This window comes from Eurosta solidaginis, chromosome 2 (genome assembly GCF_040869045.1).
Source record: "Eurosta solidaginis isolate ZX-2024a chromosome 2, ASM4086904v1, whole genome shotgun sequence".
NCBI lineage: Eukaryota > Metazoa > Arthropoda > Insecta > Diptera > Tephritidae > Eurosta > Eurosta solidaginis.
In genome coordinates this window covers 308735062-308761516 of record NC_090320.1, presented here as the reverse complement: position 1 = coordinate 308761516, position 26455 = coordinate 308735062, and the positions used below count along the sequence as shown (strand labels likewise).

At 43.5% G+C, this 26455-nt stretch overlaps 1 protein-coding gene across 11 annotated transcripts in view; it reads right to left on the bottom strand.

Moving 5' to 3' along the window:
* Positions 1 to 26455, bottom strand: part of Samuel (SAM-motif ubiquitously expressed punctatedly localized protein) — a 151218-nt gene that overhangs the window by 73199 nt on the left and 51564 nt on the right. The window contains exon 1 of one of the 11 annotated variants that reach the window (XM_067769062.1): positions 12551 to 12655. The exons of the other annotated variants lie outside the window; for them this stretch is intronic. The gene's annotated coding sequence lies outside the window, so the exon portion shown is untranslated. Of the gene's footprint in view, positions 1 to 12550; positions 12656 to 26455 lie in introns of those variants that run through there. 11 annotated transcript variants of the gene reach the window in all.

Below are 26455 nucleotides of genomic sequence, written 5' to 3'. Positions count from 1 at the left end.
TATCGTACAAACAAATTCTAGGGTCACCCCTGGTCCACCTTTATGGCGATATCTCGAAACGGCGTCCACCTATGGAACTAAGGATCCCTTCCTTTTAAAATACTCATTAACACCTTTCTTTTGCTACCCATATTGTACAAACAAATTCTAGGGTCACCCCTGGTCCACCTTTATCTCGAAACGGCGTCCACCTATGGAACTAAGGATTACTCCCTTTTCCCTTATGTTGTCACCATAGCTCTCAACTGAGTATGTAATGTTCGTTTACATCCGAACTTAACCTTCCTTACTTGTTATTACATGATATTGTTCCAGATAGTCAATCATCTCATTGACGTCAGCTGTATGTTTCCATACTTCTTAGTTGTTGTTTCAACCATTCAGCTCCACTTACTAAAACTTCTCCATTTCCTCTCAGGAAAAGGAAACAAACCCTCCCACAAAGGAAATATAGACAGCAGGCGTTATTTCCTTGCTCGTTACTTAACATGTCAGAGAGGTATTAATGTAGTACTACTAAAAAAATCAATGATGCAGATAAGTCAAGAAAATTTATGAGGGCTAGTATTGTCAAATACGACTCTATAGCGCAGCCGCTGCGTTTTAATTCGCTGGACTATGTTGATGTCTGCGTATAGCTCGTACAGCTCATCATTAAATCTTCTTCGGTACTCGCCATCGCCAACGCGTAGAGGTCCATAAATCTTTCGAAGAATTTTTCTCTCGAACACTCCGAAAGCCGCTTCATCTGCTGTTGTCATGGTCCATGCTTCTGCCCCATATAGCAGGACGGGTACGATAAGTGACTTGTAGAGTATGATTTTCGTTCGCCGAGAGAGGACTTTACTTTTCAATTGCCTACCTAGTCCAAAGTAGCATTTATTGGCAAGATTGATTCTTCGCTGGATTTCAGTGCTGATGTTGTTGCTAGTGTTGATGCTGGTTCCCAAATAAACGAAGTCTTTTACTATTTCGAAATTATGGCTGCCAACAGTAGCGTGGTTGCCAAGGCGCATATGCGCTGACTCTTTGCTCGATGACAGCAGGTACTTCGTTTTGTCCTCATTCACCATCAAACCCATCTTTACCGCTTCTTTTTCCAGCTTGGAGTAAGCAGAACTAACAGCGCGGGTGTTTAGGCCGATGATATCAATGTCATCAGCATATGCCAGTAATTGCACGCTTTTATAGTATATTGTTCCAGTGCGGTTAAGTTCTGCAGCTAGTATAATTTTCTCCAGCATCAAATTAAAGAAATCGCACGATAGGGGGTCACCCTGTCTGAAACCTCGTTTAGTTTCGAACGGCTCGAAGAGGTCCTTCCCAATTCTGACTGAGCTGATGATATTGCTCAACGTCATTTTGCACAGCCGTATAAGTTTTGCGGGGAAACCAAATTCAGACATAGCGGCATATAGGCAGCTCCTTTTCGTGCTGTCGAAGGCGGCTTTAAAGTCGACGAAGAGGTGATGTGTGTCGATTCTCTTTTCACGGGTTTTTTCCAAGATTTGGCGCATTGTGAAAATCTGGTCGATGGTAGATTTACCAGGTCTGAAGCCGCACTGATAAGGTCCAATCAGCCGGTTCACGGTGGGCTTCAATCTTTCGCACAATACACTTGAAAGGACCTTATATGCGATATTAAGAAGGCTGATTCCACGATAGTTGGTGCATTTTGCAGTATCCCCCTTCTTGTGGACTGGGCAAAGAACACTTAGATTCCAACCGTCGGGCATGCTTTCGTCCGCCCATATTTTGCTAAGAAGCTGCTGCATGCGCCTTACCAACTCCTCGCCGCCGAACTTGAATAGCTCCGCAGGCAATCCATCAGCGCCCACGGCCTTGTTGTTTTTCAATCTGGTTATTGCTATTCTAACTTCGTCATAATCGGGCGGGGGGACATATATTCCATCATCATCGATTGCGGGATCGGGTTCTTCATCTCTGTGCGGTGAATTGCTGCCTCCATTTAGGAGAGCAGAGAAGTGTTCCCTCCATAATCTAAGCACTCTCCACCTAGGGGTATGAAAAGTACCCCATATAAAAGTACTCATCAGAAGCTTCCATTTGATACCCATATTATACAAACACATCGTAGGGTTATCCGGGTTCAAGAGCCTAGAAATTTAAAATAAAATTGCTTTACTAAAAACCTTCCCCTATTTGATCCCTATAATATGAAAAAAGAAAGAATAAAATTGGCCTCGTATCGGCCCCAAAACATGGACAGGAACGAACATCATTTCATTTTTATATATTGTAACGAATGTTAGCAGCACTGAGCGATGCTATCGTCTCTAAGCCGATGCTAAGCAGTGACGTGAATGCACATCAATAATTCAATCATTATGTATCTACATAAACGAAACAATAACTGCGTCTACATATGTATATGTACCATGTGCGTATACGAGCAGCGGAGCGGCAATGCACAAACACATGCATATATCTTATCTGAGTTGTCACAAAAGAGAGCAATAATTTGTGCACGTAGTTGTAGCTGGCAATTTTGTAGCCGAAACAAACCATAGCGGAATGATACAAGGTGGCAGCATGGTGACATACCTACAAACATAAATAAAAGTTCCATGTACTTTGTTTTTGTAAATTCGATGGACAAATGTCAAAATCGTACTGCGCCGGAAGTTGATGTATCAAATCATATAAAAAAGTTTATAATCAGCTGTTCCATGCTGCCACCTTGTATCGTTGCGCCATGAAACAAACTATTAAGTTCTGGAAATCGAAGAGCCTAGAAGTATGCAGCGTAAACTATAAAAGCGGGGCAGGCGAGTAAGAAGTAATTCAGTTTGAGTTGAGCTATCAATCAGTTTGATTAAGCACGCGAGTAGCAAAGTATAAGTGTTATTGTGAAGTACTTTAATAAAGGCCATTTTTCCATTGTTCAATATTGGAGTTATTTATTCAACAGTTTAGTGATTCGAACTTAGCAGAGGATTGCAAATAAGAGGATTTGCAGAAAATTCGTAACAATTGGTGTCAGAAGGGGGGTTAAGATACTTGGCTTGGATATCATACGTGGTTCCAGGCTCTGGATCAGGGACTGGTATCAGTCTTAGACCGGCCATAGTGACGAATTGTCACACGTGATTGGTTGTCACGTCCTCAGGGGAGGGAGGACCCTGTTAAGGGTCAAGATCGGTACTCAACGGTGACGAACCGGATTGTTAGGGACTTGATTTTGACTATGGATAGGAATTGATGACTTTGGGCTGGTAGGTGCAGTATTCTGCCACCTTAGTAGGTCGGGGTGAAACCCTATCGAAATGGCTGGTAGGCTAATGCTGCACCTGCCCACGTCCCGTTAAAACCGTGGCGGGCCTCAAGGTACGTTCCGGCTCCGTCGCCGTTAAGTTGGTGGTGTAGGTGCGGTTGAAGATTTTCCCGCTCTGCGTCCGGTCTGGATCTGAACGCATTACTCATAAGGTAATGCGTCAACCCTCGCGTGGCCTCCCTGCGCAGCATAGATAACCACGGGACCGTTGAAGGGCGACTACACAATCGGCTCCGGATAGCGGCCTTGAGGGGGGACTTCTTAGAATGGACACGAAGACGAATAAAAAGGAGGGTAGGAGTGACGGCGAAAGTCGTCATGGTGCGAGGGACGCGACAGTTGCGGAGAGTGCTCCGAAGCAGGTCGCCGCCAGCCGGGAAAGCTCCCGGCGGGTCAAAAGGGCTGATCAGACGGATCAGCGCAGGGGTTTGGTTTCAAACCCCGTAGGTACGGGTAGTTCGGGTAGTGGAGGGGTGTCGAAACCGACACCCAATGTAGGCCCATATGGGGCTGTGACAGGGAAAGGCAGAGGTCCGGCGAATGCGACGGACCAGCCCAGTACTAGTAAGGAAGCCCTGTCGCGAGGAGCTTTCCCAACGGGAGCCCTGGGGTCGAAGCCTGCCGGGAAAGGTAGGCGATCGACGCCGCGTAGGAAAGCTCTGGGTGATCGGCGCCTAGCTGAGAAGATCTTGGAGCGCTACGGCGGAAGGGATGCAGCTCAGGTGTCTGAGAAGCATTCCCGGACGCTGGAGTGGGCCAGGAGCGTCGTAGCTTGCGACGACCACACACCGGTGTCGAACGATGCGGGTGAGCAGCAGGGTTTGGGGGCTATGAAGCGGCAAAGGTCGGATGAGCGGAATGCCTCAACGACAAAAAGGGCCCGAGGAGGTGGGGACGCAATTTCGTTTAGCGAAATCGCTAAACGTGCAGGCTCCATCACCCTCGGGGTCCTGGATAGGAGTAGGGAGGATGGTGCCATCTCCCGAGAGGAGTAGCCGTGGGTCGCCAGCGCCATATCAGCGGCCTATATGACCGCTGTTATGGAGAGCCCAGGTACGCGGCCATGCTTCGAATACTCGGGGTGGTATCATGGTTTTAGACTGATTACTTGTGCTGACGAGCGGTCGGCCTGTATCTTTAAGAAAATAATTTCTTTGGTAGGGGAGGTCTGGAGGGGGGCCAGACTCGAGGCCGTGGAACGGAGGGATCTCCCCCTTCGACCGAGGGCTCGGGTGTGGTTGCCTGCCGGGCCATCTCAGCAGGAGAAAATACTCGAATTAATGCGTTACTGCAACCCGAACCTTCCGACGCATAACTGGAGGGTCCTCAGAGTAGAGGAGGCTGTTGGGCCACGTCGGCAAGTGCTGATTCTGCTAAACGCAGAGTCCACCGGTCCTCTCTCTGACACGAGGGGGGTTATCTCCTATGGCCTCGAGCGTGTGGTTCTCAAAATCTACCACGCCGATTCCAGGGGGGATGGTTCCTCTCCCACAGAGACTGTTCGGGAGGTGGAGGCGTCCGCAGGGGAGCCAGTACCCATGGTTGTGGATGCTGACTCCGCTAATTTGGACAGCGAAAGCACTGTAGCGGGATCTGTCATCAGTGCTAGTCGTCTGGCTGATAGGGCCGAGGAGGAGCTCCTGGCCTCCGAGGGCGAATCATCGATGGCGGGATCCGTCATCAGTGTAAGTCGTCTGTTGGGGGAGGAGGAGGATCTCCTAGTCTCCGAGGGCGAAGCCGCCAAGGATGGGGTGCAGAAGAAGAAGAGTGGTGTTGATGGAAATCCGTCAAATCAATCTTCAGCATTCTAAGGCGGCTTTCGCAAACTTGTTGCTCTATCTTGAGAAAGGCGGAGTGGATATTGTCCTTGTCCAGGAGCCGTGGCTGAGTAGTAACGGCGGAAAAATTTCTGGATTAAGGACGGGAAAATTCAACACCTTGGTGCATGGGGAGGCAGGTAGGCCTAGATCCTGTGTGCTTATTAAAAAGGAATTTAAAGCTTTTATTCTCTCTAATTTCAGCAATGCTGACGTAACCACGGTCTGCCTCGAGCGAGGCAGTAGCGAATTGTGGGTGGTCTCAGCGTATATGCCCCATGGGGACGTAACGGGACCACCGCCTGTGATACTGGGCGAAATCACCGCTGAAGCAAGGCGGAGAGGTGTTGGCGTAATCATAGGTGCCGATGCTAATGCACACCATAGCATATGGGGGAGCTCGGATACGAACACCAGAAGTGAGTCTTTATTTACTTTTATTGTAGATGAGGGACTTTGTATATGTAATAGGGGGAATGACCCGACTTTTATTACTGCGGTAAGGGAGGAGGTCCTGGACCTCACCCTGGTTAGCAGAGAACTGGAAGATCGGATATCTGGATGGAGGGTTCTCAACGAGCACTCTTTCTCTGATCACCGATATATTCAGTTCTCGGTGAATGAAGAACGTCCCGGTAAAATATCTTTTAGGAACCCTAAAAGTAACAACTGGGACTTGTATTGTAGGAAGTTGGGAGAGCTATTGCCTGAGGCGCCTATCGTTGGTTCGGACCTGTCCGAATCTGAAATAGACGGTCTGGTGGAAAACTTCACCTTGGCAAGCAATAGCGCCTTTCAACAGTCCTGCCCACTGAAAACTTACAGGGGGAAGGGCAAGCCGCCCTGGTGGTCTGATTCCCTTGACAACCTAAGAGCGTCCAGTAGGCGGCTCTTTAATAGAGCCAGGAGGAGTAAACTACCCTCGGACTGGGAGCTCTATAAGGTGAGTCTGGGGATTTATAAATATGAAATAAGGTTAGCCAAGCGAGATTCATGGCGAAGCTTCTGCGAAAACGTAGAGGGCTGCAATGAATCCGCGAGGCTTAGAAAAATACTCTCTAGGAATCCCGCCCCTCGGGGGTATCTGAGAGATGATGGTGGGGACTGGTCGATGAGTAGCGAGGAGTCCCTGAGACTTTTACTGGACAATCATTTTCCCGATGTCCCAGTTGCGCAGGGATCTTCGCTTGCGTGGTCGGCGGTTGCTGGCCATGCAGAAATGCCTGCCATCCCACTACGGGAAAGTCAAATATCCTGGGCTATAAATTCGTTCAAGCCCTATAAGTCACCCGGTCCGGATGGCATCATTCTTGCGCAATTTCAAAGGTCTTTAGGGATTTCCTGCCGCTGGTTGGCCATCATCTACACTAACTGCCTCAGGCTTAACTATATCCCTAAGTCGTGGCACACGGTTAGGGTCATCTTCATTCCGAAGGCCGGCAGGGGCTCTCATGTGTCACCTAAGGATTTCAGGCCAATCAGTCTCTCGTCGTTTCTTCTTAAGACGCTTGAGCGGCTGATTGACCTGTACCTACGAGAAAGGATACCTGGGGGGTTACTGTCGGCTTCACAGCATGCGTACTGCAAAGGCAGATCGACGGAAACGGCTCTCCATTCGATTGTAAAGCAAATAGAGGGGTCTCTGGAACATAAAGAGTATGCTCTGGGTGCCTTTCTAGACATCGAGGGGGCTTTTAACAATGTTCTACCGGGGGCAATCGAAAGAGCTCTGGTGGGTTTAGGAGTCGAAGCGGCTCTGGTTGAATTTATTAGCAAACTTCTATGCGGCAGAATTGTCGCAGCGGAGTGGGGAGGAGCCATAATAAGGAGGAAGGTGTGCAGGGGCACGCCACAGGGAGGTGTCCTATCTCCTCTGCTCTGGGTTGTGGTAGTCAACGAGCTTCTTGTGGAGCTGGAAGCCAATGGCTGTCGGGTGGTTGCCTATGCAGATGACCTCGCTATCCTAGTCAGGGGCAAATTTCTGGGCACCCTGCGCGATGTTCTGCAGGGATACCTGGATACTGTGGCTAGGTGGGCTGAATCATGTGGAGTGGCGGTCAACCCGGGAAAAACAGAATTGGTTCTTTTTACAAGGAGATATAAGATACCCGACTTCAGAACTCCTTCGATTGGAGGGGTACCGTTGGTACTTACTGACAGGGTTAAATATTTGGGAATTGTTCTGGACAAGAAGCTGTCCTGGAGGCCCAATGTGGAAGATAGGGCCAGGAAGGCCGCGGTTGCCTTGTACTGCTGCAGGGGGGCTATCGGAAAGAGATGGGGGCTCTCGCCAGGAGTAGTACACTGGCTTTATGAGATGGTGGTCAAACCGATTCTGCTATATGGGGTGCTGGTCTGGTGGAAAGCACTGGACACGGCGAGCACCTCCAAAATGCTAGTGTTAGTGCAACGGAGGGCGCTTATCGGCATCAGTGGCGCTATGAGAACAACACCTACCTTGGCACTGAATGTCATGCTGAATATACATCCAGTAGATATTGCGGGAAAGGCAGCCGCGGCCCGGTCGTTGGTCAGGCTTCGTGATATGGGTTATATGCTTTCTGATTTCGGACACTCTAGCCTTCTTACTAGTTCCGACTTTATCCCGGACAGGACGGACTATTGCATGCCGGTGGCCGCTCCCTATACAACCTTCACCCCAGTCATTCCCCCGAGGGAGGAGTGGAGAAGAGGAATTATCTGGGGCATGGGACCGGTTAACTTGTTCACGGATGGGTCGAAGTTGGACGGAAAGGTTGGCGGGGGTGTCTTTTGTCAAGAGCTAAATGTAAGCCGCAAGTTTAAGTTGGCTGATCACTGCAGTGTATTCCAAGCGGAAGTTGCTGCGATTAAGGATGCGGTGGATGAAATGCTATCCAGCGCTACTACGTTTAGGGAATTTAACATCTACTCTGATAGCCAAGCGGCTATAAAGGCCTTGAGCTCAACTACAGTGCGATCGAGGGTGGTCTGGGAGTGCCTGACCACACTTGCGATTGCATCGAATTATTTTACAATTAAGATTATCTGGGTCCCGGGCCATAGTGATATTCCGGGTAACTGTCAAGCGGATCTCTTAGCCCGAATCGGTACAACTGAACCGGATGAAGATGGCTGTAGGGATTTCGGGATTCCGCTAGCCACCTGCGGATTGCTCTTCCATAGCTGGGCCTCGAGTCAGCTCAGCAAACGTTGGGCGGACACTACGCCTTGTAGGATATCAAGATCTTTCTGGCCGAAAGTGGATGGCAGGAGGTCTGCTGAAATAATTGGGTTCACTAAGGCTCACCTATCAATGGTCATTGGGGTTTTGACAGGGCACTGTCCCATGGGTATCCATGCGGTACGTCTCAATATATTGGAAACTCCATCCTGCTGCAGCTGTATGGAGGATGATGAGGTGGAATCACCAAATCACTTTATGCTTGACTGCCCAGCTTTTGCCAGAACTAGGCGAAAGTATTTTGGTCGTGACTCACTTGGATCTCCCGAGGAGCTACCCAAGGTTGAGATCGGGATCATTCGGAACTTTATCGTTGCTACCGAACGATTCTCTAAGTAGTTATATCTACGTCACCGTTAGTTTAGTTTATTATATGTGGTATCACAACGGACCGTCATGTTGTCCAAGTGAGCTTCCTCTCATCAGGGAAGCTACCACCCAACCTAGCCTAACCTAACCTGGTGTCAGAAGAGGAATTGTTGAATAAATTCCGAAGATTGGGAATACCACTTGGACATGGCAAAGTTCAGTGAATTGAAGATCCAGCAACTGAAAAAGGAGTTGGAAAACCGTGGATTAAATACAACTGGCAATAAGATCGAACTTCAAGCACGGCTACGAGAGGTAATGGAGTCGCAAGGAATTGATGTAGACGAGTTTGTCTTTTATCCTGATGGGGACGAAACAACAACAAAAATTGAAGAGAAAAACGAAACATCGCAGACAGTTACGAGCACAGACTTGAACATGATATTGGCTGCAATAACTGCTCAAACATCGACAGTGGCATCTCAGCTGGAATCGCAGGAGACACGTTTAACATCCAAGATGGAAGAACAGAAAATGTATATGTCATCTCAACTAGAAGAACAGAAAATGTATATGTCATCACAGATGGAATCCCAAGAGACACGTATAACATCAAAGATTGAAGCACAAGAAACGCGTATTTCGGAAATGTCAGCACAAATTTCAGCACAGATATCATCTCAGATCTCCACACAACTAGAAGAGCAGGAAGCCCGTATATCATCTAAACTGGAAGCGCATATGGAAGAAAAACTAACCCAGTTTCATGAAGGCTTCAGTGGTCGACAGGATAAAATCGAGGCCGAGGTGGATGCTTTGAGAGGACGTATTGAGCAGTTACAACTAAATCGTCCAGCAGTTTCAGCGAGTAATCCAAAGGTAAAAACACCATCATTTGACGGTTCTGTTCCTTTCCAGGTCTTCAAGCTACAGTTTGAGAAGACCGAAACAGTGAACAACTGGAATGCGGAAGATAAAGTTGCTGCACTGTTCGTGGCATTGAAGGGGCCAGCAGCGGAAATCCTACAGACGATTCCCGAAGGAGAGCGGAACAATTATGAAGCATTGATGGCTGCTGTAGAACGACGTTATGGAAGCGAGCATAGAAAACAGATATTCCAAATTGAGTTGCAAAACCGCTACCAAAAAGCAAATGAGACATTGCAGGAGTTTGCTTCAGATATTGAAAGATTGGCTTATCTTGCAATTGCGGACGCACCGTGGAAACGATGCGGGCTACATATGCGAATCCAAAACTAACGTTTGCTGAAACGGTATCGCATGCACTGACTCAGGAAACAGCCTCACTTTTGAGTAAGCCAGCGTACAAAGCTCATCGCGTGGAAGTAGAAAGGCCAGAGTGGGTAGACACAATTTTGGGAGCACTGAAGGGATCTCAACAGAAGAATGCCGGAGTTATTAAATGTTTCAAGTGCGGTAACCCAGGTCACATTGCACGTCATTGCGATCTTGGTCCTAATAGTTCCAACAATGTGGGTGGCCGTAAACGCAAACTGGCGGAAATGAGCAAGAGCGTGTCGGATGTAAAGAACGGAAACTTGCCCCGGCTATTGAATGTCCTGTGATATCTGTGTCGCAGATTGGAAGGAAATCAAGCAGTCTTACCATCAGAGGGAATGTGGATGGTAAAGAGCGTGTACTGACTGTAGATACGGGGGCATCTCATTCCTTGATTCGATCTGATTTGGTCTACAGGAGAGTAAAGTCATTACCTGGAGCAAGGTTGCATACGGTCACAGGCGAGTATAATGTAGTCCAAGGCGAAGTGGTATGTGAGGTATTAATTGGAAAAGTCATGGTTCTACACAAATTCGTTGCGGCGGAGATCGTTGATGAAGTCATATTGGGAGTGGACTTCTTGGTTGACCATGACGTCAGGATCGATATGCGGAGGAAAATTATGCGCTATAAGAACCAGGACATACCACTTAACTTTAGTTTGGAAAAAGGGTTCAGCAGTAATCGGGTACTGGTGGAAAAGACTCGACAAAGACCACGAAAGTCAAAGGCAAAGGCTGATATATCGAATGGGCCAAATAAATCAAAATCAAAAGTACCTGCGAGAGAAACACTGGCATTGAAAAAACCTAAACTACGCAGAAAAACGAAGCAACGAATTTCCGAGAAAGAATGCGAGGGTAGTTTCAAGCCAGGGCGCACTACTGTTGTGAAATGTGGGAACGATACTGATTATGCGAAGCCAATCCGTCAAGCGCAAGCTCTACGAAGTAGTTCATTGGCCAAACAACAGAGTGTGAAGGAACGAACCAAGGTATTGAGTGGTACGATGAAACACAGGTACCATGAGAACAATAATTCGAAAGGTTTCCGGGAGGGAGATTTGGTACTGCTATACAACCCTCACCGGCGGAAAGGTGTTCCATCCAAATATCGGTGCAGTTGGGAAGGCCCGTACAGAGTTGTGAAGACGATCAGTGATGTCATCTGCCGCATACAAGCAATTGGGAAATCACGAAATAGAAGAGTGGTACATTTGGCGATGCTAGCAGCGTTTAGATCGAGAGATTTGTCTGATCGGGACGATCAGACTTAGGTGGAGGGCAGTGTAACGAATGTTAGCAGCACTGAGCGATGCTATCGTCTCTAAGCCGATGCTAAGCAGTGACGTGAATGCACATCAATAATTCAATCATTATGTATCTACATAAACGAAACAATAACTGCGTCTACATATGTATATGTACCATGTGCGTATACGAGCAGCGGAGCGGCAATGCACAAACACATGCATATATCTTATCTGAGTTGTCACAGTTCTGGAAATCGAAGAGCCTAGAAGTATGCAGCGTAAACTATAAAAGCGGGGCAGGCGAGTAAGAAGTAATTCAGTTTGAGTTGAGCTATCAATCAGTTTGATTAAGCACGCGAGTAGCAAAGTATAAGTGTTATTGTGAAGTACTTTAATAAAGGCCATTTTTCCATTGTTCAATATTGGAGTTATTTATTCAACAGTTTAGTGATTCGAACTTAGCAGAGGATTGCAAATAAGAGGATTTGCAGAAAATTCGTAACAATATATAGAAGAATATGAAGTAGGGGGTCTCATCAAAAAATGTGCACAGTTACAGTTGAACATAATTAATGAATTCAATTTTTGTTTTCCTTAGAGTTAACTATAGACACACATTTTCTTCTCAAAAAATCGCGTCGTACATACATAGATTTTATGGTTTCAAATACAGGAAGCAGGATGCAGAAGCAATCCATCAAATAGAATGAAACTTTACTCTCAAGGCTACATATTAAATCAGCGGCAAGTGCCATTATTCAACCTTCTAAGTCACGAATAAATTGCAAGCTTTGATGACTATTTTCCCGAATTAAGTTTAACAGTATAATGCCCGGAATTTTTGAAAGTTTTTTCTATGGTATGGATATCGCGAAAAAAATTGGTTTTTGCTAGCTTGAAAAGCGTTTTCAAAAAAATCTGGTTATTTTTTTTCAAATTTCATGCTTTAGCCTCGAAATAGTGCTAACTCATTCATTCATGTATTCGAAAATTAAATTAAAAATAAAGTTAAAGTTAAAGTTTAAGACAAAACTTGAATTAATATCAAAGAAAACAAAATGTTGCATAAATATTATAATTGCATAAGTTGATAATATGCAATAGCTTTACCGCGGCAGTCCCCGAGTGCCACACGTCCTTTTTTTCATACTAATATTAGGCCATATAAAAAGGTAATAAAATAAATTCATAAAGCATATATGATTCTCCCGTCCTGTGCTAAAGCGAACCTAGGATTTACCCAAAATGTAGCACAGTTTAAAGCAGTAAATCAAAATATATAACTGGATAATGTAAGTAGACATAAGGAAGTTTAACAAGTAATACCCCACAACAAGTTAGCTTAAACAACTCACCTGAATCACTTCATGATGATGATCATATCACCGCAAAGCATTTAGTTTCAATTACTTTCATTGCTCTTGTTGATGCCAGTGTTCTTGTTGTTATTGGTATTACTACTAAAATAAGGTAACCGCCACCAACACCGATTTGGATTGGTCAAGAAAATATGTAGTTATTTATGTTTGATTTGTTCACTGACTGATACGGTGGAGCAGGAAATGAGCAAAACCAAAAGAGTAATTGAGTTTTTATGGTATTTTATCACTTGCTTATGATTGTTATGTATATATTTCCCTAAGTTTTGTTTTATGGTTTTATACCTACATATGTTTGTTTATTCTTTATTCACTGTGTATAAAATAGTTTGACTGCAATCTTTTTTAGTTAAAATAGCTTCACTCTCATATACAAAGCTATCAAGTATGAATATACATATGTATTTCGTTACCAGACTAGAATGATAATATTTATTTACAGTTATAGTTTTCCAAACGTCAAAGCTATTAAAACTTATTTATTTATTTATTTTTTATTGTAAAAATCATTTACAGTTCACATTTTATTTAAAAAATTTTTATCAGCATTCGATTTTTAGCATTCTCCAACAACACTGTTACCATACATATGTAGCACATATGCCCATACAAAGTACATGTACCTACTACGTTCATGTGTGTGTGACACTTCAACCTCTTGACTTTTGCTTAGTGAAGGCTGCATATGAGAGTGCTTGAATAAGTTGGCTGTTCCGAACTTTGCTACACCCATATCATATTGTACCTACTTTTGTACGTGGTAAATTGTTGATTGGAACGTTACGCACAAGCGAGTAACAACATATGTATACAAATATTGTCTCATATTTATACTCAGCTGAGAAGAGATCACAGATTATATTAATTTTGTTCGCATAACGGTAATCCGTAACGGCATAAACTAATCGAGATAGATATAGACTTCCATATATCAAAATTATCTGGGCGAAAAAAAAATTAATTTAGCCATGTCCGCCCGTTAACACGATAACTTGAGTAAATTTTGAGGTATCTTGATGAAATTTGGTATGAAGGTTCCTGGGCACTCATCTTAGATCGCTGTTTAAAATGAACGAAATCGGACTACAACCACGCCCGCTTTTTCGATATCGAAAATTTCGAAAAACTGAAAAAGTGCGATAATTCATTACTAAACACGGATAAAGCAATGAAACTTGGTAGGTGAGTGGACCTTCTGACGCAAAATAGAAAATTAGTAAAATTTTGAGCAATGTGCGTGGCACCTCCCACTTTTAAAAGAAGGTAATTTAAAAATTTTGCAAGCTGTAATTTGGCAATCGTTGAAGATATCATGGTGAAATTTGGCAGAAACGTTAAGCTTGAAACGCAATGCCCTGACGCCGCGAAATAAACGCGATGAACATCGCCTTGTCAAAAATAGAATCCCCATAATTACATGAGGGTGAACACAATGAACGCCAAGAGCGAAATTTACGCGACGTCATTTTGCGACGATAGATTTATTTCTATCGTCGCCGCCGGGCGATGACGACAAACATCCCAAGGGTTGCTGCTGTTCAATTTTTTAAGTATAAAAAAAGAAAACATAATATCCAAAAACAATTTTTTTTCTTTACATATAATTTTTAATTTAATTTCTTAACATTTTTGTTTTGTTAATTTCTTAACATTTTGGGCGTGTTTTAGCAGTCAAGTGCTAAGGCAGAGAATTAAAAAAGGTTTAATTGTTTTCATCTTTATTTCTAAATAATGGCCACTCTGAATAAACAGCGTCAATTTCGCCCGGCATTGTGTTTTAAGTAGACGAAATGTCTGGGCGTAATTTGAAAAATGTCATCGCCCGACGCGGCGTATATCGTCGTCGCTCGGCATTGTGTTTCAAGCAACGTCAGTTATGCACCGACGTGTGTCGTACGTACGGACGTTTGTCGTACGAAACACGTTTGAGCGAACCGTCAAGCCCGTAGGAATCAATGTGTGCGTCTGTGTATATGTACATAACATATTTGTGTATGTATTGTTTACAGCAAAGCACTGTAGCAATTGACCAGTTTGCATGCATGCTTATGCAAACATCAACTTTTGGAATTACAATTTTCCATGGTGTAGATGGCAGAAACAAATACTGAATAAGAATTTCTAGTTCATTTATTTGTAACAGGGATGCACCTTAACGTTAAGCTAATCGTTTATCAAAAAATTTCCACCGTTTCCGTTGAAACACTTCGAAATATTATCGATAAAGAAATTATCAAGATAAATTGTATCTCGTTTTTATCCGAAACGAAAAGCCATGTCCGCCCGTTAACACGATAACTTGAGTAAATTTTGAGGTATCTTGATGAAATTTGGTATGAAGGTTCCTGGGCACTCATCTTAGATCGCTGTTTAAAATGAACGAAATCGGACTACAACCACGCCCGCTTTTTCGATATCGAAAATTTCGAAAAACTGAAAAAGTGCGATAATTCATTACTAAACACGGATAAAGCAATGAAAATTGGTAGGTGAGTGGACCTTCTGACGCAAAATAGAAAATTAGTAAAATTTTGAGCAATGTGCGTGGCACCTCCCACTTTTAAAAGAAGGTAATTTAAAAATTTTGCAAGCTGTAATTTGGCACTCGTTGAAGATATCATGGTGAAATTTGGCAGAAACCTTAAGCTTGAAACGCAATGCCCTGACGCCGCGAAATAAACGCGATGAACATCGCCTTGTCAAAAATAGAATCCCCATAATTACATGAAGGTGAACACAATGAACGCCAAGAGCGAAATTTACGCGACGTCATTTTGCGACGATAGATTTATTTCTATCGTCGCCGCCGGGCGATGACGACAAACATCCCAAGGGTTGCTGCTGTTCAATTTTTTAAGTATAAAAAAAGAAAACATAATATCCAAAAACAATTTTTTTTCTTTACATATAATTTTTAATTTAATTTCTTAACATTTTTGTTTTGTTAATTTCTTAACATTTTGGGCGTGTTTTAGCAGTCAAGTGCTAAAGCAGAGAATTAAAAAAGGTTTAATTGTTTTCATCTTTATTTCTAAATAATGGCCACTCTGAATAAACAGCGTCAATTTCGCCCGGCATTGTGTTTTAAGTAGACGAAATGTCTGGGCGTAATTTGAAAAATGTCATCGCCCGACGCGGCGTATATCGTCGTCGCTCGGCATTGTGTTTCAAGCAACGTCAGTTATGCACCGACGTGTGTCGTACGTACGGACGTTTGTCGTACGAAACACGTTTGAGCGAACCGTCAAGCCCGTAGGAATCAATGTGTGCGTCTGTGTATATGTACATAACATATTTGTGTATGTATTGTTTACAGCAAAGCACTGTAGCAATTGACCAGTTTGCATGCATGCTTATGCAAACATCAACTTTTGGAATTACAATTTTCCATGGTGTAGATGGCAGAAACAAATACTGAATAAGAATTTCTAGTTCATTTATTTGTAACAGGGATGCACCTTAACGTTAAGCTAATCGTTTATCAAAAAATTTCCACCGTTTCCGTTGAAACACTTCGAAATATTATCGATAAAGAAATTATCAAGATAAATTGTATCTCGTTTTTATCCGAAACGAAAAGCTTTCGTTAACGTTAAAAACGTTAACAAAAACGTGATACTTTATGTTTGAATTGTGCTGGCAATGCTATAGCCATGGTGAAGCCGTAAGGTGGTAACAACGAGCGCACATACACACACAAACTCCATATAATTTGTTTGTGTAATTCGTTGGTGGTAATGTCAAAAACACTCTGAGAAATGTTCGTACTGTCAAAATTCATGAGAAAAGTTGCAATCAGCTTGGCTATTGCTTTCACCTTTAATGACTCCGCCATCAATCAGCTTTGCCAGCATAGTTTGAAATTAATAATGAACATAAACGATTTGATTCCGTTTTGATATGGCAGAAAACGAAACGAAATCATTTCGTTAATTTGACGTTTTTAACGTTAATAAACGAAACGAAATGACTTTGTTTCGTTTATTAACGTTAATTATCATAACGAAATGATATCGGTTCGTTGGTTAAGCATGCCTGATTTGTAACCTGCAAGTTCATATGATAATTTCGAGATTTTTCAACAAAATTTGAAACAATCATTAGGCCTTTTTGTATATTAACTGCAAACGGTCCAAACATAGCACACAAGATATTTAATAGGCAACTCTGTCATGTGAGAGCTGACACGCTCTTACGGAAAAAATCAAAATTGATTTGATTTCTACTTTCCGGGCTACGTACGTACGTACGTTGAACGTAAGTGAGTTTTCGTTTACATTGCACACTCATAAGTTAGGTCGTGTAAGCTGACACATTTTTTTCTACGTACGTTAGTGGGTAACTGACGCTTAACTGATATTACTATATGTGTGCTAAATAAAATATAGCAAAATCGGATGATGAACACGCCCACTTTTAAAAAAAATTTTTTTTAGTAAAATTTTAACAAAAAATTGAATATCTTTGCAGTATATAAGTAAATTATGTCAACATTCAACTAAACTAACGATATGGTGCAACAAAATACAAAAATAAAAGAAAATTTCAAAATGGGCGTGGCTCCGCCCTTTTCCATTTAATTTGTCTAGAATACCTTTAATTCCGTTAGTCGAACAAAAATTTACCAATCCTTGTGAAATTTGGTAGGGGAATAGATTCTATGACGATAACTGTTTTCTGTGAAAATGGGCGAAATCGGTTTGAAGACACGCCCAGTTTTTATACACAGTCGACCTTCTGTCCTTCGGCTCGGCCGCTAACACGATAACCTGAGCAAAAACCGATATATCTTTACTAAACTTAGTTCCGGCTATGACCACGCCCACCTTTTCGATATCGAAAATTACGAAAAATTAAAAAAATGCCATAATTCTATACCAAATATGAAATAAAATAATTTAAAAAAAATTATTAAGTTAAACGGTTTTATTGAAAACAATACTTACATGAAATAATAAAAATACGAAAAGCTAGAAAATAATTAGTTAAGTCCTAGGTACTAGTCATCACACTCCTTATCAATCTAGGGCGTTGATCAGACAATTAAATAAAAGCCTTTTGAAATACTTATTAACACCTTTCATTTGATACCCATATCGTACAAACAAATTCTAGAGTTACCCCTGGTCCACCTTTATGGCGTCCACCTATAGAATTATGGCCCACTCTCTTTTAAAATACTCTTTAATACCTTCCATTTGATACCCATGCCACACAAACACATTCCAGGGTTACCCTAGATTCATTTTCCTACATGGTGATTTTCCTTTATTTTGTCTCCAAAGCTCTCAGCTGAGTATGTAATGTTCGGTTACACCCGAACTTAGCCTTCCTTACTTCTTTTTTTTTATTATGCAAGAATATGCTTTGCTCAATCCAAAAACTACCTAATTTGTTTCTTAAACAAAAATACAATTTTATGTAGTTATTTATGATAGTTTATTAATTTATTTTGGTAATTCATCTATTTATATTGTAACGAATTTACTTGCAAATCCCCTTATTTGCAATCCTCTGCTAAGTTCGAATCACTAAACTGTTGAATAAATAACTCCAATATTGAATAATGGAAAAATGGCCTTTATTAAAGTACTTCACAATAACACTTATACTTTGCTTAACAACCAAACTGATTGATAGCTCAAACGAAACTCTACTCCTATAGCTCGCTAGATAGCGTTTAATCGAAACTGCTTGCCAGCTCAAAACAAACTGAATTCCAGCGCCTCTACATCTGCGGCCTTTTATACTCTCTGGTTTCCTCGTTCGCATCTTCTAGAATCTACTAGCATTGTCCATGAGCTCTCAAACTTCTCAGTTGTAACTACAATTGCACAATTTTATACATATTCTAGGCGCTTACAGAATCTACTAGTCCAGTAGCTCTCAAACTTCTCAGCTGTAACTACAATTGCACAATTTTATAGTTTTTCTCATTGCATACTTATAGGAGTATCTCAGACATATGTATGTGTTAGTGCATTGACTCTCCGCTGCTCGTATACGTACATGGTACATATATGTAGACGCAGTTATTGTTTCGTTTATGTAGATACATAATGATTGAATTATTGATGTGCATTCACGTCACTGCTTAGCATCGGCTTAGAGACGGCAGCACTCCTTAGTTTTGCTAATATTCGTAACAATATGTACATATATTGTTCCAAAAGGCAGTGACGATTTCACTTAGTATTTTGTTTTATTATTATCTTTCGTTGGTATTGCATCTAAGATTAAAACCATTGCTACCTATTTAAAACTAAATGTAATTATAAAGTAAACATTATAATAAAAATACAAGTTAAAAAAACAAGTAAGGAAGTCTACGTTCGGGTGAAGCCGAACATTACATACCCAGCTGTACACTTGAAATGCTGTTGTTGTTTGTTTTGTGTGCTTAATAGTGTTACTAGGCTGCGCAATAATTCATATACATATGGTTCTATTCTGAACTAATTTTCTTTTAAAGAAGCAAAAAGGATACAGAGGCTAACACCAATGACCTTGAGCGGGTAATAATGCCGTCTTCCTTCAGATATGGGGATTTCCCTACTGTTTAAAAGTAAGTATATACAAAAAAAAGTATAAAAAGGGCAGGGTTATTAACGTAATTTTCCAAGATTTACTAGAAATAGCTTTTTACCTGCATCTACGCACTTTTACAAAATCTTGTATATAAAAGAGGGCGCTTAAACCAATTTAGTTCATTTTTACTGCAATATTTCTTGTTAATAGGCATACATGTGCACCAAATTTTTCGTCGAGTTATGGCTCCAGAAACGTTGGGAAATGCATTGTGAGAAAGGGGCAGTGCCACGCCCAATTTTCAAGATTTGAATTTTTTCCCATTTTCAACAATTTTAATGTTTTCCGATTTAATGTTATAATTCAATTTAGAAAGTAAAATTCTATTGATACAAAGCTCTTTTTTGCTAAGATATAGTTTATTATTTTGTCTACGACCCTTTTAAAAATGTTTTATATAAAATTGGGCGTGCTCTTTAACCGACCTCGTCCATTTTTTCTAGAAATATTTCCTGCTATAGGGAAAATTTGTGTACCCAATTTTATTACGATCCGTTAATTTTCCTTCGAGTTATGGCACCCTCACTAGGGTAGGCACCTTGTCGTTGGTATGAGGGCTTAGCCGAACTCCATAGCGCCCGACTATGAGGCGCAGCTGTTTAGGACTGACATCTACGCCGTTTCGCCTCATACGAGGGCGGCGGGATGTCGGTGACGAAGAACTGCCAACCCCCTAATCCAGGGTGTTATGCGGACCGTGCCTATTGGACGATTTGCAGCCAGGGGATAAATTCGGCTGTATTCGAACGGAGCCTTCCCGATACTGGGCCACCTCGGGAAGTATTAATGGCCTTACCACAGTAAGGTGCGCTGCTATGGCGGACGGTTCTTTCCCCGTATATAATACTGGACCGCTGAGCCCGCCTTGTCGGGCAGGTGGTCGTACGACCAAGATGAACGACTCATTACCTGACTGTAATAAGGACGATGTAAAGAGGAGGACTGAGTCGCAATCCAAGGATGACAAATACGAATTAAGCGATGCGTCGGACTCGGGGAGCGAGAGTAGTGCTGATTCAATGTACTCCGTGTTGGAGAAGCACACAAATGAAAACGGAGTAGAAGAGTGGAGAAGGGTACGGAGCAGAGGAAGTAAAAGAGCTCTCGCGCAGTACCGTGCAGCACTAAGAATTGTTCAACGGTTGGGAGCAGTGGTCGACCCAACAGAAGTGGAGATCGAGCGCTTGGAATGGGCCCATGAAGCGGTAGAAATAGGTCGAAGGCAGTTCAAAAGGTTTGCTGCGAGAAACCCTCGGTTCTGCAACCGGTACGAGGAGGAAGAAGCGTCGAATGGCAGAATGAAGAGGCAACGTTCGGCGGAAGGCGACAAGCCTGCTTTCAAGAGGCAGAAAGGACTCAGTCCTAGAGCCGCGAGGCAGGGCAGTCGCATAGACAAGACAAGTAGGCCCAAAGCTGTAAGACAGATTGGCTGCAATAGCGAGGTAGCAACTACCTCGAAAGATGCAAGTCAGAGGGAAGTTCCAATTAAGGAAGTAGGAGATAAGCCAAAGGGAGATAACGCTAAGACTCCGGCTTTCTCGGAGGCGCTAAAGAGAGTTAGCGCTATGACTCCGGCTTTCTCGGAGGTGCCAAAAGGAGTTAACACTAAGACTCCGGCTTTTCCCGAGAAGATGAGTGATGTGGCAAAGCAGTCACTGACTGTGGCGCTGGTTGATCGTAGCAGTCCTTTCGGACAAATGACTACTGAAAGGTGAAGATCTGTGGAAAGGGAGCTTATTAGCTTAATGCTTAAGATGATGCGGGAACAACCAAGTAAGCCCCTTCCAACCTTTGATTCGGGGGGATAGTATAATGGTGTGAAGATGATAGCGTGCGACAACATCGCGAGCTTGCGGTGGCTGGAGGAAGTCGTTCCAAACCTCCAAAGGCAAGGCATGAACGCGCGGTTTGATGTGGTGGATAAAGCGCAAATCCCCACGGTACCAAAAGTTAAGGTATGGATACCATGCGTGATGAAGTCGGAGGATACACTGCGACTTCTGCAGAATCAGAATCCGAATATAGCGACACAGGATTGGAAGGTACTTACTGTATCTCGGCCTACCGAGGATGGTCAGTTCTACATCTTCCAAATAAATAAGCAGGCGGAGGATATTTTGTACACGCAGCTTGGTAAAATGTCCTTTGGCACTGGTAAAATGTACATGCGACTCAGGAAAAGAAGTCCGGAGGATAAAAACCCTAACACGCTAGAGGTGAGCGAAGTCGAAAAGGACCTCAAAAGCCTAAGGGAAAAAATACAGGTGGAGGTCCCCGACGTCACCACGAACGTGCTAGAAGAGGACCAACCGCGAAATGGTGCTGTGAAACGCACAGAGGAACACGCTGCACAACAGTCACGAGAGGCTGAAGGGGGCCTCGAATACTCTAAACCAAAAGGGCAAGGGGAGGACGACGACGTCAAGACGAAGGTGCTGGAGGGGGACAAACAGCCCAATGATGCTGCGAGTCCTACAGATAAACCTCCAACACAGTAAAGTGGCGTCGAGCGAACTCCTTCTAACCCTTGAGGAGGGTTCGTTTGACGTGGCGCTGATCCAGGAGCTGTGGCTCTCATCGGGAGGAAAGATTTCTGGACTTAGCGCGCGCGGGTTTGGCGTTTACTACGCGCAAACGGAAGGACGGGTGCGAGCTGTAGTAATGGTAAGGAAACAGCTGCATTCATATATGCTGCCTAATTACACCACTGAGGATTTCGAAGCGGTGGCCGTTGAGCAAAAGGATAAGCAGGCATTTATCCTGGCGTCCTGCTACATGGCCCATGCTGCGGAGGTCCCACCGATGGAGTGCAAAAGGCTAGTACAGCAGGAAGGACGCAAAGGACGGTTAGTCATAGGCTCAGATGCAAATGCGCACCACAATGCGTGGGGAAGAGCAGATACGAACGAGAGAGGCGAATCTCTGTTTTGTTACATCCTGCAAACCAATTTGCAGATAGCCAACAGGGGGAATTTCCCTACATACATTGGTCCAACATCCAGCAATGTTCTGGATATTACATTGAGCTCCGAGCGTGATATATCAAGGTATGATTGGATGGTTCTTGATAGACCATCCTTCTCCGACCATGCGTATATCAGCTTCAACATCCCCCTAAAAAGGGTAGAGAAGGGAGGAACCTTTAGAAACCCTAGGTCAACGAACTGGACTAAATTCCAGAAACATGTAGAAACAAAACTGGGACAACCCAAAGAGGTTGCTAATGTAGAGGAACTGGAGGAGTCGAATGAATTCCTAACAAGGACGCTTATGACTGCGTATAACAAATCTTGCCCTCTAAGAAGATTCAGAGGAAAAGCAAAGCCGCCATGGTGGAGCAATGAGCTGAGTCTTCTAAGAAGACAGGTAAAAGAAATGTGTAAGCTCGCAAAGACCGCGGAAAGCGAAGCGTGTCGGGACGAGTACAGGGATCTACTGAGGATCTACAAGCGTGAAATTACCAGCGTGAAATTACCATGGAAAAGTTTCTGTACGGACATAGAGTGCTCCAGCGAAACAGCACGGTTGAAAAAATTCCTAGCAAAGGGAAACATAGTCCAGGGACTAATAAAGAAAGAGAACGGGGAATGGTCACGTAATAGTGAGGAATCCCTTGAGGTGCTTCTCGATACACATTTTCCATCGGGAGACGGTTTAGAGGAGCCAGCAGACATCACTCACACTTCGATCACGGAGCTAGTAGTGCCGGGCTTGGTGACCGATACCAAGATCGAGTGGGCAGTGAAGACGTTTTCTAAGTTTAAATCGCCGGGCCCAGATGGTATATTCCCGGCCATGCTACAAGTCTCAAGTAGGGCGTTCGTGGAATGGCTTAAAATAATATTCGATGGGTGCATACGACTGAATCATGTACCGCACTCTTGGAGAACTGCTCGTGTAGCTTTTCTACCAAAGGCGGGGAAGATCGGTCACATGTATTCCAAAAACTATAGACCCATTAGCTTAACATCATTTCTGCTCAAAACCTTTGGGAGGCTGATAGATGTGTACATAAAGTCCAACGTGGATGAAAAGCTGCTCTCCCCAACACAGCATGCGTACACCAAAGGCAAGTCGGTAGACACCGCATTGCATAGGGTGGTAATAAGCTTAGAGAAATCCCTGGAATATAACGAGTATGCTCTAGGAGTCTTCTTGGACATTGCAGGGGCTTTCAATAATGTTGCAAAATGGGCGATTATGGATGGTCTTAATTACATTAAAGTACATCCTGCCTTAATCAGATGGATCGGCTGCATGTTAAATTACAGAAAGATTACATCACAATGGGGATTGTACGAGGCCACGAAATCAGTGGACAGGGGCACGCCGCAGGGAGGGGTGCTATCACCTCTGCTGTGGACGCTGGTCATCAACCAACTGCTCAGGCAATTCGATAAGGGACCCGTAAAACTTACGGCTTACGCAGATGACGTTGCAATTGTCATAAGTGGAAAGTGCCTTCCAACGATTAGTTCTTTGATGGATCGGGCGCTTCGCGATATTCATACCTGGGCATCTAATGTCGGGTTGAAAGTCAATGCGGAGAAGACGGATATGGTCTTGTTTACAAAGAGGTACAAGGTCCCAAATTGGACCAGGCCTAAGTTAGGAGGGGTGACCTTACAGGAGAAACCTTGCACAAAATATTTAGGAATCATCCTAGACAGTAAGCTGTCATGGAAGCTCAACGTGGAGGAGAGGGTCAAGAAGGCCTCAACGGCACTCTATGCATGTAAAAGAATGCTGGGGTGTACGTGGGGCCTATCGCCCTCTCTTTCTCATTGGGTTTTTACAGCGATTGTAAGCCCTATTCTATACTATGGAGTTCTTGTTTGGTGAAAAGCCACACAAAAAACAACATACCTCAAAAAATTAGAGGGGGTATGCAGACTATCGATGCTCAGCATTACGGGAGCCCTGAAAACAACCCCGACGGCTGCACTGTATGCCATTTTGCACATCCCACCTGTAGACCTGGTAGCAAAGAACAAAGCGTTAACTACCGCAACTAGGCTCGGTGCTTCGGGGCAGCTTGAGCGCCGACCATATGGCCATAGTAGTATAGCGTCATCAATCACAAGACGAACAGACTACATGATTCCCTATCTGCGCTTCGAGGGAGATCTTAAGGCCACAATAGAGGTGGACGGTTGGCGCAAGGGTGCGCAAATGGCGGACGAGGCGATACATGTGTACACCGATGGTTCCAAAGTAGTGGAAGGAGTAGGGTCTGCGGTATACTGCGCTGATCCGGAAATAAGTAGATCCTACAGGCTGCCGGATTACTGTAGCGTTTTCCAAGCGGAAATATTAGCCGTAACCAAAGCAGTAGAAACCCTGGAAGAGAATAGCTTAAGCTCCAACCATGTTAACTTTTATATTGACAGTCAAGCAGCAATTAAGGCAATAATCTCGCATAGCACAGCATCTAAGTGCGTGTTAGAGTGTAAGCAGTCTCTGGAGAGCATCGGGACAGGGAGAAGCATACATCTATATTGGGTCCCGGGGCATATGGGAATAGATGGGAATGAAAAAGCGGACGAACTAGCTAAAAAGGGCGCATCCCTTGAAGCTTGCTCCGTAGATGTCCCAATTAGATTGGGCGAGATTAAGCGAAGTCGAGAGGTGCACATGATCGACCAAGCGGGAAAGGCGTGGGTTCACGCGCGGGGCTGTAAAGTGTCGAAGATTATGTGTAGGTCTTACAACCTTACTAACACAGTTGCCCCTATCATTAAAAAGAGAAGACTGTAGACTCATGACGGGTATTCTGACTGGACACTGCCTTCTGGCGTCACATGCCTTTAAATTAGGCTTGGTCAGTGATAGCAGATGTAGGAAGTGCGGGTTGGAGGAGGAAACGATCGAGCACGTTCTGTGCTCGTGCCCTGCACTTGCCAGGCTAAGACTCTAGCTATTAGGAGTGATACAGCTGTCAGATCTAGAAGTAGCAAGTGGCTTAGGTCATAGGAAGCTTCTAGTATTTGCCAAGAGGACGGAGATATTTTATAAAATAGGCCCTGGTTTTTTATAGGGTTTTTCAGTTTGGTCGTTAAAACAAACTTCTGGTAACACTACGGACTCAATCAGTCTATGTGAGGTCCTCATATACCGGCCAGTTCAACCTACCTACCTATGGCTCCCGAAACATAGAAAATTGCTTATTCATAAAATGGGCGGTGCCACACCCATTTTTTTAAGTTTGAAGTTTTTATTGTTTTTATTGTTATAAATCCACTTGGGAAATGAAATAACATTGATATAAAGCTCTTTTTTGCAAAGATATAGCTTATTTTATTCGTCCATTTTAAAATTTTTTTTCAAATTTTTATCATGAGTCTCAACATCAGTCCACACGTAAAATTTCAATATTCTAGGTGCATTATTTACTAAATAATCAGGTTTTTTATGTTTTCCAAAATGCTATACATAAAAAAGTGGGCGTGGAAGTCTATATCTGTGCAACCAACCGTTATCCATTCAAAGTTATAATATCCTGTGTACAAGTACAGCTGGGTATAAAAAAATACTTTGCGCGATTTACCCCCGAGAAGATTAAGCTCGAGCTTCTCTTCCAATTTGCATCGTGTTCCCTATTAATTGGCGGGACTGGACCTAAATGCTTTATGCCGATTCCGAGCGGCGTCTGAAAGGCAGATGAATTTTCACTGAGAAGCTTTTCTTGGAAAAAATACATTCGGAGTGTTTGCCAAATCACTGTCAAAAGACGATCCGAGTTTTTTTCAATTAGAATGTTACTTTGCCCGGGAGTTGAGCCCACGACCAACGGTGTGCTAAGCGGAGCACGCTACCACCACATCACGGAGGTCGCCATATTTAAGATTAAGATAAGAATATATTTTTTAGTAAGTAACGTCGCAAACCAACTTTGGAGCGTGCATCAGAAACAAGTAAGGAAGGCTAAATTCGGGTGTAACCGAACATTACATACTCAGCTGAGAGCTTTGGGGACAAAATAAGGGAAAATCACCATGTAGGAAAATGAACCTAGGTAAACCCTGGAATGTGTTTGCATGACATGGGTATAAAATGGAAGGTATTAAAAAGTATTTTAAAAGGGAGTGGTCCTTAGTTCTACAGGTGGACGCCTTTTCGAGTTATCGCCATAAAGGTGGACCAGGGGTGACTCTAGAATGTGTTTGTACGATATGGGTATAAAATGAAAGGTGTTAATGAGTATTTTAAAAGAGAGTGGGCCCTAGTTCTATAGGTGGACGCCTTCTCGAGTTATCGCAATAAAGGTGGACCAGGGGTGACTCTAGAATGTGT